Source organism: Salvelinus namaycush, chromosome 8 (genome assembly GCF_016432855.1).
Source record: "Salvelinus namaycush isolate Seneca chromosome 8, SaNama_1.0, whole genome shotgun sequence".
NCBI lineage: Eukaryota > Metazoa > Chordata > Actinopteri > Salmoniformes > Salmonidae > Salvelinus > Salvelinus namaycush.
The window spans coordinates 47797065-47811214 of record NC_052314.1 but is presented as its reverse complement, the minus strand read 5'-3'; the positions used below and the strand labels follow the sequence as shown (position 1 = coordinate 47811214).

The 14150-nt window shown below is 40.4% G+C and overlaps 1 protein-coding gene across 3 annotated transcripts in view; it reads left to right on the top strand.

Annotated features, from left to right (window-relative positions):
* Positions 1-3770: 3770 nt before the first annotated feature.
* acsl1a (acyl-CoA synthetase long chain family member 1a) overlaps positions 3771-14150 on the top strand; it is a 52165-nt gene continuing 41785 nt past the window's right edge. For all 3 annotated transcript variants that reach the window (XM_038999872.1, XM_038999871.1, XM_038999873.1), the window contains exon 1: positions 3771-3838. The gene's annotated coding sequence lies outside the window, so the exon portion shown is untranslated. The remainder of the gene's footprint in view (positions 3839-14150) is intronic.

Here is a 14150-nt window from a genome sequence, read left to right as displayed (position 1 = left end):
GTGATAATTGTATTGTTAACAAATGACAAGAAAATAATATTAAAAGTAAAGTGAATATTGCATTTTGAAAGGCAGATACTTTGATTGAATATGTAGACTATCCAAATTGAAAGAGTGATTTTGTGCAATGAACAAGTGACTTTGTAAATGTATTTGTTTTACTCAGTCAAAATGTGCTTATAGTTTTGAAACATAAGCCATTTTGAGAATCTACTTAGATTTTTTTGCTTAGAGTTAAAATGTACATCATACTTGCACCAAAGTGTTGATACATTTTTTATCAGAAAAAAATGCCTATTTTGTAGCCTACAGATGTCAGATCTTAATATGACCCATTTTGTCGCAGGAGGAAAACAATCCTGCTGCAGGGGGATTTGAATGAATATTGAATATTTAGAATCGCCAACAGGGGCCAATTAGAAATTATGTTTGCACTACCGTACCTATGGGTCTATGGTTTAAAACAATTCTAGCATTCACATATTTATGAATGTTATGCATTTTATTGCAATACCAAATAAAGTAATATGAAGTCAGCCATTCAAATAGATACTCTTCAAATTGACAATGAAATAATGACTAAATGATCCTCTATAGTTTAAGCTTTAGATTAGAACCTTTTGTCTTTGACATTTCATTGAATAAACATAACTGATAGTCTGACATCAATGATTTGCTGAGTCTCACTTTGATGGGTCTTACTCTAGAGTGCGCCATTGGTCTGGTCACATTAAATAATGAGCAAAACATATAATGGGGTTCATCATTTTATCAAATAACAGTTTTCCATAATCAAACATTTATGGTTCGAAAGAAAGGCAAAGCTTTCCAATTATGTAAAATTAAAAGCCTGTAATTGAACTTAAAAAAGTTGATTGATAAAACACTTTGTACTATTGATGATGTACCTGTATGAAAGAAGCAAATGCTGTTAGGGTTATTCTTGGATATGAAATATTGTTATTACAGTATGAACAGATTCCAGTTATGACCACAATAGGAAGCATACATACATTGTAGACATTTTACTCTGTCATCTGTGTGGCCATGCACGCCTCCAACTCAATCATCAAGTTTGCAGACGACACTACAGTGGTAGGCTTGATTACCAACAAAGATGAGACGGCCTACAGGGAGGAGGTGAGGGCCCTCGGAGTGTGGTGTCAGGAAAATAACCTCATACTCACCGAAAACACTCACAAACTTTTACAGATGCACAATCGAGAGCATCCTGTCGGGCTGTATCACCGCCTGGTACGGAAACTGCTCCACCCACAACCGTAAAGCTCTCCAGAGGGTAGTGAGGTCTGCACAACGCATCACCGGGGGAAAGCGATCTGCCCTCCAGGACCTACACCACCCGATGTCACAGGAAGGCCAAAAAGATCATCAAGGACAACAACCACCCGAGCCACTGCCTGTTCACCCTGCTATCATCCAGAAGACGAGGTCAGTACAGGTGCATCAAGGCTGGGACCGAGAGACTGAAAAACAGCTTCTATCTCAAGGCCATCAGACTGTTAAACAGCCATTACTAACATCGAGTGACTGCTGCCAACATACTGACTCAAATCTCTAGCCGCTTTAATAATAAAAAATTGGATGTAATAAATGTATCACTAGTCACTTTAAACAATGTCACTTTATATAATGTTTACATACCCTACATTACTCATCGCATATGTATGTACTGTACTCTATACCATCTACTGCATCTTGCCTATGCCACACGGCCATCGCTCATCAATATATTTATATGTACATATTCTTATTCATTCCTTTACACTTGTGTGTATAAGGTAGTTGTTGTGAAATTGTTATATTACTCGTTAGATATTACTGTACAGTCGGAACTAGAAGCAGAAGCATTTCGCTACACTCGCATTAACATCTGCTAACCATGTGTATGTGACCAATAACATTTGATTTGATTTGATTTGAAGGCAGACCTTGGTGGTGGATGAGTTGAGTTGACACCCATTCAGTTCAAAGTGCATTGAGCACCTCGTGGAAAAGCACTATAGAAATCCAATCCATTATGTTCATAATTATTGTTTGTCATCAGCTTAAAGGGGTGGAACATGTAGACCTACTGTCAGGGATGGCCCCCACATCAGCCCATTTTTCCCCCTTGTAATATTAACCTGAACTGCTCTATGGCAAGTCCATTCAACCTACTGTTTTTCCAAAGTGGGAAAACGTGAGAGATGGGATGTAGTGGTGGGTTGCTTTATGACTTTGCGGTTGTGGCTGCAGACTGGGTTCTGCACAGAACTATTGGCCAGATTTACCCAAGTTTGCACTAGATGCCATATTGGCACATGTTTCTTTCAGTAATGGATAAAACCCCAAAAACAAATAACAATTATGAAACTGTCTTCATCTACACTATGACTACACATCTACACACATACACGTATTCTTTCTCAAAACTTTTATTTGCTATTCATGTACTGTACTTTACGTTCGGTCCTCTGCAGCTGGTAGTTGGTAGAGCATGGCTTTTGCAACACCAGGATAGTGGGTTTAATTCCTGGGTTCTCCCATACGTAAAAATTGTATGCACGCATTACTGTAAAACTGCTAAATGGCATATATTATTATTATATTATTTCATAAAACAGGCGGACATGGAACATCCTTTTCTCAGACAAACAGTGTTGTACACAGATTGTACACCCATTTTTTTAAACAAAAAAGTTAAAGCTTTTTAATCGGCCTTTAATGTACATATTTGGACAATAGTACGTTTTTTACTTTACATTCATTCCCCATCATTGGGATCAGCCACTGGCTTGGTTGAGGCACCTGCTAGGGATGTTGTTGACCAATCCTAGGGAATGTCACCAGCTCCCTCAGATTTCTCTGTGCTCTTTTGTTGAATGCTTGCTTCCATGAGTCGACACGCCACAATTGCTCTATTGAATTGGAGATCTGGACACTGATGGCCGGTCAAGAACAAGAACAAGTTTGTGTTCCTTTATGCCATTTATCAAATGGGATTGAATGTGTTTGATGATGTATATGTTGGTTTGTCAATATGTGATCAAACTTTGGATTCTTTTCAGGGAGCTTTTTGGGACAATAGAAGCACAGGTTTAGGGCACAAGGCTAAAGGGATTTTTAAAAAGGATTTTAAAGCGACATTAAAGCATAAATTAATCCTCTAAATGTTAGTTGTCACCATCAGATCACAGAGGACAGTGTGTGAGTAACTTGACTGCTGACTGACAATCTTAATATTAGTTGGTTGGATGAAGTTAAGTTAGGCTAGACAGCATAAGAAATTGAGCAGTTGGTTTCATACAATGTCCTTTACATACTGTAGGCTATAATGTCCTTTACCCTGGTGGAATATCATAGTTTGTCCGTATGAGAAAATTAATGGATGTCTGATAATGTGGCAAAACTGTGTTGTCAAAAACAACAAAAAATGTAATAAAATCCTAGGCTACATGAATTGCTCTGTTAAAGATTGTATTGAAATTGAATTTGGAACAAAATTGAACTTGTCTGAACAAACTTGCATCCGAAGCATCTTTAATAAACAAATAGAAGTTGTTTGAGCAAATTTGATCTGCAACTCTTTCGGTGATTAAATATTTATTGAATAATGTGACGTAAATAAAGTGTGATGGAATGTGCAAAAAATGGACTCGTACGTAACGTTCAATAAAAATTGTCCAATGAAAACACGCCTTTGAAAATGCATGGGGAAAATATTAGACAGCATCACTGATTGGCCAAGCAGCTGCTTTACAAGTGAGATCCACTGTTGATCGCTACATCCTCTTTAAAGATTGTGAATGGTTCACGCCTAGGAGGCTGCCTGACACAGGTTTGTTAGATGTTTAACTTTATGCTTTGCCTGTTCAATTATATTATTCCAAGTTTGTGCTCAATAACTATGTAAAAATAAGAAATACATGATTGTGTGTTTGTTTGCGCAATAACTGGGTCATTAAAAAAACAACAGTCGCTCAGTTTTCAAAAGGCGTACGTTAGATGTCTGATGGTAGATTAACTCGTTTTAAATGTAGATAATATTCATCATATTATCAATACAGATTACGTGCACATAGCTGGCTGGATAGACTACGCATTTTAAGACGTAGGCCTATACAAAAACAATATTTATATTTTACAGGCGTTCCCTATTTCGTAGCATGCTCGGTGAATCAACACGTAGTCATAAAAATAGCTATCTGCTGTATAAATTTTTCTTCCTGTTAACTATATATCAACTTCTTGCGACCGCAAACTGTAAAGACGAAATTTCTAAGGCAGTCTAGTGGAAGAGATTGAATAAAAAGGTCGTATGGGTTGTAAACTGAAAGGAGATACTACGTTTGTGAGACACTCAACTTTGTTTAGAAACGTTTATTATCGTGATGCGCGCTTTTAGGACTTGTGAAAGGAGCCCGAATGACGCCATTGTTAGTTAATTCGCTAATATTGTAATAGAAGTTTAAAAGGAGACAATGTATCCATTGTCAAACTCGTGTTGTGGCATCCCCGCCTTGTCATTTGCCTCGAGACAGTTTGCTGAGTTACTATCAGTGATTCTCGAAAAATATTCATAGGTTAATTGGTATACTTTTTAAAACTTTTATTTAAACAAGCAATATAAAATACAATATTTCCATTAGTAAAACAAAAGCGATAGGCTACTCCGATGCATAGAGAAAACAATTCAAATACTTTTGATTATTTTGGAATTAACAGTAACTTTCTTTATCATGTTTCATTTTAAAGGGAAATTGGGATACCCATTTAAGTGATCTTGCAATGTAGCAATTTATTTTCAAAGAGTAGCTCAAAGCCTATTAATGCTGCATTAGGCCTACTCAGGGTTTGTCTTAGTGACCCTCTCAAATGAAGGTTTCTTTTTTTCTTTCGCTAAACAGTTAATTCCTAAGCATTATTAAGCTTAGTACAGGTGGCAAGGTTTAGACCTGTTGGTGTTACTAAGTCTTCAATGTTCTTTGCCAGAAAGCTGTAATGCACACTTTCTTAACCCTGCCCAGGCCAGTCCAGGGTGGCTTCAAGTTCACAGCTATTTCAAAGACATACACTTGCTACCAATGGTTGTAGCCTACTTATTAGGCCCAAGTTCAAATAATGACAGGTGCCATTTAAACTTGGTTTGGTAGAACAACTGAACATTTGACGTCATAAGCTAGGCCTATACCTGGCTCATTGTGGTACAGCAGACAACCGCATTAGAGGAATTGTGTGGAATGTTGCCTGGAGTCTGTTTTTGACATTGACTCACTGTCTGAGTGCGCTGCTTTTAACCAGCTCTCCTGTTGACAATATTCTTGAGATGCGAACCCTTTTTTTTCACTGGATTGGTCGGCCATGTGCTTATATGGCGTAGCATTGTTCATATACTACAAAGGAGATAGTATTTTCTCAGTGTATTACAGTACTGCTGTTTTTGTTTTTTTTATAGGTGAAAGGTGAATGTCTCTTATTGATAGTTGACTACAACCCCCAGGGGCAGTGTGTTCCCGAAAATCTGGAGTAGTCCGCATAATAAAAAAAAGTTGCCAGTAGTAGCATGAATTCATGGCTCTTTGAATTCAGATATGAAGTGATGTGTTGACTGACAACCATGTGGCAACTTCTACAGAAGATCTTCTCACGCCTTTTACGATATATTACAAAGGGATTCTGGTTCGTATTTGTATGTTACAGATGTTACATCTCTCCAAATGTGCCACAAAAGAGATCCGGAAACATATTTTTTTATGACCGTATGCATGAAGTAGGAGATGGACTACAAGATAGACCACACTGTGTCAATTTATTTATTTTTTATTATCAAAGGTGGAAATCCTCAGGAAGTTTAGGCCTTCTTGTTGCTTAATCTTCAATCTAACTGCAGTTAGCGGTCTAAAGTTAGACTTGACAGATTTTAAATCTACAATTGCTACATCCATTTGTGGACTTAAATTGAGATGTAATAATAACAACAACGCAAGCCTATGGATACACTTTCCTACTCATTCACTTAACAAGTGTAAATATTTGTATGATCATAACAAGATTCAACAACTGAGACACAAACTGAACAAGTTCCACAGATGTTTGACTAACAGAAATGGAGTAATGTGTCCCTGAACAAAGGGTGCGTGAATCAAAAGTAACAGTCAATATCTGGTGTGGCCACCAGCTGCATTAACTTCTTCTGGCTGCAAGCCCGACGTCGGTACACTTATGACAACAGCCAGCTCAAGTGCAGGGCGCGAAATTCAAAATATATATTTTTAAAATATTTAACTTTCACACATTAACAAGTCCAATACAGCATTTGAAAGATAAACATCTTGTGAATCCAGCCAACATGTCCGATTTTTAAAATGTTTTACAGCGAAAACACCACGTATATTTATGTTAGCTCACCACCAAATACAAAAAAGGACAGACATTTTTCACAGCACAGGTAGCATGCACAAAGCCAACCTAACTAACCAAGAACCAACCAAACTAACCAAGAAACAACTTCATCAGATGACAGTCTTATAACATGTTATACAATAAATCTATGTTTTGTTCGAAAATGTGCATATTTAGAGCTGAAATCAGTGGTTACACATTGTGCTAAGGTAGCATCTTTTTCCCAGAACGTCCGGATATTTTTCTGACTCTCACATATTCTGACCAAATAACTATTCATAAACATTACTAAAAAATACATGTTGTATAGGAAATGATAGATACACTAGTTCTTAATGCAATCGCAGTGTTAGAATTCTAAAAAATAACTTCATTACGACATAAGGCTTACGTTATGGCGAGCGAGTGCCCAAAACCTGGGCGCAAACTAATAGTACACAGTTCGACAGATATATGAAATAGCATCATAAAATGGGTCCTACTTTTGATGAGCTTCCATCAGAATGTTGTACAAGAGGTCCTTTGTCAAGAACAATCGTTGTTTGGATTTAGAACGTCCTTTTTCCCTCTTGAATTAGCAAGCGCACTAGCCAAGTGGCGCGAAGCTCTCCTTCCTGAACAAAGGCACACAACGCAACACGCCTAACGTCCCGAATAAATTTCAATAATCTAATAAAACTATATTGAAAAAACATACTTTACGATGATATTGTCACATGTATCAAATAAAATCAAAGCCGGAGATAGTAGTCGCCTATAACGACAGCTTTCAGAAGGCAATCCCCGGTTCCTTCTCGCGCCTTCCTGAAAACAGGAAATGGGTGACACGTCATTCCAAGAGGATTTATTCCACCTCAGACCAAGATAAACACTCCATTTTCTTCTCTCACTGCCTCTTGACATCTAGGGGAAGGTGTATGACGTGCATGTATACTAATACGTATCATGCCCATTTATAGGCAGGACCTAGAACAGAGCATAGTTTTCAGACTTTCCACTTCCTGGTCAGGAAGTTTGTGCCAAATGAGTTCTGTTTTACTCACAGATATAATTCAAACGGTTTTAGAAACTAGAGAGTGTTTTCTATCCAATAGTAATAATAATATGCATATTGTACGAGCAAGAATTGAGTACGAGGCCGTTTGAAATGGGCACCTTTTATCAGAGCTACTCAATACTGCCCCTGCAGCCAGAAGAAGTTAAGTACTGCAGTGCATATCCTACTCATGGGCTGCACCAGATTTGCTAGTTCTTGCTGTGAGATGTTACCCCACTCTTCCACCAAGGCACCTGTAAGTTCCCAGACATTTCTGGGGGGGAATGGCCCTAGCCCTCACCCTCCGATCCAACAGGTCCCAGACGTGCTAAATGGGATTGAGATCCGAGCTATTCGCTGGCCATTGCAGAACACTGACATTCCTGTCTTGCAGGAAATCACGCACAGAACGAGCAGTATGGCTGGTGGCATTGTCATGCTGGTGGGTCCTGTCAGGATGAGCCTGCAGTAAGGGTACCACATGAGGGAGGAGGCTGTCTTCCCTGTAACGCACAGCGTTGAGATTGCCTGTAATGACAACAAGCTCAGTCCGATGATGCTGTGAAACACCGCCCCAGACCATGACGGACCCTCCACCTCCAAATCGATCCAGCTCCAGAGTACAGGCCTCGGTGTAACGCTCATTCCTTTGATGATAAACGCGAATCCGACCATCACCCCTGGTGAGACAAAACCGCGACTCGTCAGTGAAGAGCACTTTTTGCCAGTCCTGTCTGGTCCAGTGACGGGTTTGTGCCCATAGGCGACATTGTTGCCTGTGATGTCTGGTGAGGACCTGCCTTACAACAGGCCTACAATCCCTCAGTCCAGCCTCTCTCAGCCTATTGCGGACAGTCTGAGCACTGATGGAGGGATTGTGCGTTCCTGGTGTAACTCGGGCAGTTTTTGCCATTCTGTACCTGTCCCGTAGGTGTGATGTTCGGATGTACTGATCCTCTGCAGGTGTTGTTACACCGGGTCTGCCACTGCGAGGACGATCAGCTGTCCGTCCTGTCTCCCTGTAGCGCAGTCTTAGGCATTTCACAGTACGGACATTGCAATTTATTGCCCTAGCCACATCTGCAGTCCTCATGCCTCCTTGCAGCATGCCTAATGCACGTTCACGCAGATGAGCAGGAACCCTGGGCATCTTTCTTTTGGTGTTTTTCAGAGTCAGTAGAAAGGCCTCTTTAGTGCCCTAAGTTTTCATAACTGTGACCTTAATTGTCTACCGTCTGTAAACTGTAAATGACCGTTCCACAGGTGCATGTTCATTAATTGTTTATGGTTCATTGAACATGCATGGGAAACAGTGTTTAAACCCTTTACACCTTTACAATGAAGATCTGTGACGTTATTTGGATTTTTACGAATTCTTTGAAAGACAGGGTTCTTGAAAAAGGGACGCATCTTTTTCTTATCTCATTTCCATTCTTTTCACTTGTGAATGATGCCCAGCATGTGTAGTTAGGCAACTTTTTCAAATCATAGTCACACACATCATGTAGCCTAGCCCATAGGCCTATATGTTTTGATAAGGTTGGTATCTAACTAAACGGGACAAATAGCTCCAAACGTAGCCTATAGTCCTAGGTCCCCTGGAACACCGTTAGAGATCACAGCCTACAGAGCCTAGTGAAACGTGTTCTTCTAAGCCCAGTCACTGCACAAACACATGTGAAAACTGAGCCATTACAATGACAACTAAATGATACCAAAAACAATTTGTCCAATCTACTTAAGCTAAATATGTGGCTGCTCATGGTTCAGATTTTTGTGCAAGTAGAAAAAACATGTTGACTCACTCTACTTGTAGAGAAATGCCAATGCCATCCTCTTTCATGTTGACAAAATGGTCTATGACTGTCATACAGGACATGCCTTTATATTTTGTTGTCCTAGGCTACCTATCTAAAATACTTGCTCGCTAGCCTAATTTCCTTTCATGGGCAACGTTAACTAGCTAACATTAGCCTTCTACATCTAGCTACATTTTGAACTTCCATCCTCTCAGTCCAGGGACACAATGTATGAATTTATGGTTTGATCAGAGTCACTGTTTTTTTAATCATTGGCTATTACGGAGAATAAAGTAAAACCACAAGTCCAAATCCCTATCTCCATCCATGGTTAATTTAGGAATGGGACAATTTTAGCTAGCCAGCCACCAGAAGACAATTCAACGAGATGCAACAATTCCAAGTTGTTTCTGTCAATTAAATATTTCTCTCAACGTGATGGTAGTGAAGCCAAATTCCAAACATTTTTTGGGGGAAGCCTGGCTTTTTTTGCATGGCTTATTTCTTTGCATCGGGAAAAATATGGCTTTTCTTTATAAAAAGACATTTCATGCAATTCTACTACACTTTATATGACTGGAGACACTAGCAGAATCTTTTTTAAATGACAAATTACAGGGTAGCCTACTCTGCTGACACAGACAAATGGCTCCAATAAGAACTATGTTGTCCATATAATAGGCCTACAAGAAAGGGAGAGACAAAGTATATGATGTCCCTCTAAATAGGAGGAGATAATTAAAAAAAAAAAATAGTAAGTAGCACTGACCCAACAATGATGATAAATAGTGAATGTGCGCACTCACCTGGGATATTGCCGATGCTCTCCGCTGGTGCCAATAAGATGGGCTATACTGTTGTTCGCTCGGTTAAATTGAGAATTTTGATAACTAAAAGACAGATGAGTCGCCTCATTGTCTTCTCTTTACAGCATTTACTTTCCAAACCATGTTTTCCTGCAATTTGTATTATGAAATATTGCGATATGCCTGGCTTGGCCTCTCTACTTTTCAGACAGTCGCAATTTAACAATAACCTTCCCAAATTACGTCTGCTGCATTTCCTTCCGACTATGCAATACGATTTACAATCAAATGATTTTCTGTGGCCAAATCATGCTTTAGTAGCCTATTTTGAATGATTATTTTTTTGAACTTTTGTATAGACGAGAGTAGGCTATATATTTTTGGCAATTTTAATTCAATGTACTTCAGCAAAAGCTTCCCCTAGCCTTATGGATGCACTGCCTATGCTTGCATATTAATAACGACCTCATTCGCTATTTGAGTACAGGCTATGGATAACTTTTGTTGTTGTTGTAGGCCATTCTAAATAAAATAAATGGTTCCATCCATAGGCTATATGTAAAGACCAGATTAAATTAAGAATAGTCTGATCGGTGAGAATTATCAAGTGCTTGTCAAATTGTGAATGAGAGACTGAAGTGTGTGCAGCCTGCGCAAGAAGCAGAGCTCATGCCTTTCATTACTTTTTTCCCCAAATCCTCCTTAGTTGCATCATGCAGGCTTTAGAAAGTATTACATATCTAAACATATAGCCTAATGCTTGTATCACAAGTGAAGTGTCATAAATAACTCTAAATGACTCTAAATGAAACAGATTGCCACTCCCACTATGTGGCTGTGGAGCCCAAAATCCCTTTCAGTATTTGATACAGAAGGAGGAACTGTTTCATTGTTAATTGCTCAACACTCCATTGGAAATCTTTGGAGAAAATATCAGTCTGTTCATTTGTATTCCTCATACTGTAAAATAATGCCACATAATTCTAAGCAAACTTTGTCTGCTAAATTAACTAGTGTAGCCCACAGCCATATGGAATAGCCAGATCAGGGCCTAACATAAGGTAAACTCAGAATATTCTGTTCTTCTGAAATGGGCTACATTTTCTGTCATGTTTCTTTAGAACTGTCTAAAATAAATAATGGATTTATTGTGATGTAGGCTATATAAAATGGATATATTAGACTTTTTAAAATATAGATGTTCCTACGGTCTGCATCAGTGGTTTGAAGACTCTGTGGAAGCCAGGAGATGCTAAACGTGTTTGTTAATTAACGGTCAGTTACTTTGAGACCGACAGTTTCATGACCCTCTTTCCATTTAACCAGCATCCTCACCCAAAGAGCACTGACCGACACCGGGTGGACGTATATTTTTTTTAACTCCAGGTGTCATGTCATAGCTGACACCTCATTCTTTCTGCAGACATTTTTTATTCTTAATTCAGAGCAGATATTTAAGAGTTTATGGAAAACGTGGTCACCTAAAGGGGATTTTACTGAAATTCTGTTACCAAACGTTGTACCTGCACAGTACTTCCAAAAAATGTGTTTTTGTAAATAGGTCTGAAAATTGTTAAGTAGTCCTTGTGCATAGAGTTGTATGGTTCGTTACTTAAAAAATTTTTTTTTTTTTGCCATAGATTTTAAGTGTTGCAATGCCGTTACCGTGGAATTGCCTGTCAGTAACACGGGTCTTATTGGCTCTTAACCAACCATGCTATTTTGTTAGTTTTTTTGCATTGTTCGTATCTTGTTTTGTACAGTGTTGCTGCTACCGTCTCTTATGACTGAAAAGAGCTTCTGGAAATCAGAACTGCGATGGCTCACCTCAAACTGAACCAAGAGTTCTTCTTCAATGAGTCGGAGGGGAAGGATATAATACAGACACCAGGCCCAGATCCCCGTTATTCGCTGGAGAAGGAAACGCAGATTTCACGGAAAGAGATCAGGGTGCCTTGTGCGGATCAGGCGACGAGTGGCTAATCTGCCTTTGCCTTCCATCCTGCTAGCTAACGTTCAATTGCTGGAAAATAAATGGGACAAGCTGAAAGCATGTTTATCCTACCAACGGGTCATAAAAAAACGGTAATATCTTATGTTTCATCGAGTCGTGGCTGAACGACGACATTAAGAACATACAGCTGGCGGGTTATACACACTCTCGACAGAACAGCAGCCTCTGGTAAGACACTGGGCAGGGGCCTATGCATTTATGTAAACACAGAGACGTGTTCCAAGCTCTCCCTCGATTCTTCTGATGGCATTGAGGAGTACACCACATCAGTCACTGGCTTTATCAATAATTACATCGATGACGTTGTCCCCACAGTGACCGTACGTACCCCAACCAGAAGCCATGGATTACAGGCAACATTCGCACTGAGCTAAAGGGTAGAGCTGCCTGCACTCGTCGGATGTGGCAGGGCCTGCAAACTATTACAGACTACAAAAGGAAACGCAGCCGAGAGCTGCCCAGTGACACGAGTCTACCAGATGAGTTAAATATGCTCGCTTCGAGGCAAGTAACACGGAAACATGCATGAGAGCATCAGCTGTTCCGGACGACTGTGTGATCACGCTCTCCACAGCCGATGTGAGTAAGACCTTTTAAACAAGTCAACATTCACAAGGCCGCAGGGTCAGACAGATTACCAGGACGTGTACTCTGAGCATGCACTGACCAACCTGGCAAGTGTCTTCACTGACATTTTCAACCTCTCCCTGTCTGAGTCTGTAATACTAACTTCAAGCAGACCACCATAGTCCCAGTGCCCAAGAACACTAAGGTAACCTGCCTAAATGACTACCAAATCATAGCACTCACGTCGGTAGCTATGAAATGCTTTGAATGGCTGGTCATGGCTCAAATCAACATCATTATTCCAGAAACCCTAGAACCACTCCAATTTGCATACCGCACCAGCAGATCCACAGATGATGCAGTCTGTATTGCACTCCACACTGCCGTTTCACACCTGGACAAAAGGAACACTTATGTGAGAATGCTAATTCATTGACTACATCGCAGCGTTCAACACCATAGTGCCCTCAAAGCTCATCACTAACTAAGGACCTCAGGACTAAACACCTCCCTCTGCAACTGGATCCTGGACTTCCTGACAGGCTGCCCCAAGGTGGTAAGGGTAGGTAACAACACATCCGCCAAGCTGATCCTCAGCACGGGGGCCCTTCAGGGGTGCGTGCTCAGTCCCCTCCTGTACTCCCTGTTCACTCATGACTGCACGGCCAGGCACAACTCCAACACTATCATTACGTTTTCTGATGACAACAGTGGTAGGCCTGATCGCCGACAACGATGAGACAGCCTATAGGGAGGAGGTCAGAGACCTGACCATGTGGTGCAAGGGCAACAACCTCTCCCTCAACGTGATCAAGACAAAGGAGATGATTGTGGACTACAGGAAAAGGAGGACCGAGCCCGCCCCCATTCTCATCGATGGGGCTGTAGTGGAGCAGATTGAGCGCTTCAAGTTCCTTGGCATCCACGTCACCAACAAACTAACATGGTCCAAGCACACAAAGACAGTTGTGAAGAGGGCACGACAAAACCTAATCCACATCAGGAGACTGAAAAGATTTGGCATGATTCCTCAGATCCTCAAAAGGTTCTAGAGCATCCTGACTGGTTGCATCACTGCCTGGTATGGCAACTGCTCGGCCTCCGACTGCAAGGCACTCCAGAGGGTAGTGCGTAGGACCAGTACATCACCGGGGCCAAGCTTCCTGCCATCCAGGACCTCTGTACCAGGCTGTGTCAGAGGAAGGCCCTAAAAATTGTCAAAGACTCCAGCCACCCTAGTCATTAACTGTTCTCTCTGCTACTGCATGGGAAGCGGTAATGGAGCGCCAGGTTCAAGAGGCTCATAAATAGCTTCTACCCCCAAGCCGTAAGACTCCTGAACAACTAATCAAATGGCCAGCCAGACTATTTGCATCCCCCCCACCTCTGGAATGCTGCTGCTATTATTATCGCTGTTATTATCTATGCATAGTCTTAAAGTTAATATCTACATGTAGGGCTGTGCGATATGACTATATAATATATATATTTATCGTGTGACGATAAAATGTCTATGGTATCATATT